Genomic DNA, 562 nt, shown 5'->3' on the forward strand with positions numbered 1-562 from the left:
CTTTTATAACAAATAAAGTAGTGTCAGCCATTAGGGCCCAACCAAGTCTCTTTGCTGTCAGTCACAGTTCTGTCCTTTCTAACATCAATTACAAACAGCATGCATAGGGACTTTACAGTTCACAGAGAGCATAATTCCGCCCGGTGTCCCTGCATCGCCTCCCCCTCTCCCTCACCCCTGAGAGATTTCTCTGCAGGATTTCCCTATACACCGAGATGAACATAGATGACAACTGGGTTACAGGACATAGTTTTGTCCTGGGAGCTGTTCAGACGTAAAAAAAAAAAATTCTAGATAGGGCAAAAATCTTCCAGGGGGTTGGTGGTGATGGCGGTGGTGGTCCAAAATCTTCTAGGAGATTCCTAGGAGGGCTAGCCACTTTGACAGTTGCTAAGTCTGGAGACATCCAGGAGGGAGACAGAGGGCGTCGGCAGGCGGAGGTCGGAGTGAGGCTACGGAAGAAGTGGATGCCCACGGGGCCTGACCGAGGGCAAGCTTGGTCAGACGATCTGGCCCATGCTTCCCCGCCCTGGCTGCTTCTGGGGCCGCCCGAAAGAGGCAC

Source organism: Crocuta crocuta, unplaced genomic scaffold (genome assembly GCF_008692635.1).
Source record: "Crocuta crocuta isolate KB4526 unplaced genomic scaffold, BGI_CrCroc_1.0 scaffold233, whole genome shotgun sequence".
Classification (NCBI taxonomy): domain Eukaryota; kingdom Metazoa; phylum Chordata; class Mammalia; order Carnivora; family Hyaenidae; genus Crocuta; species Crocuta crocuta.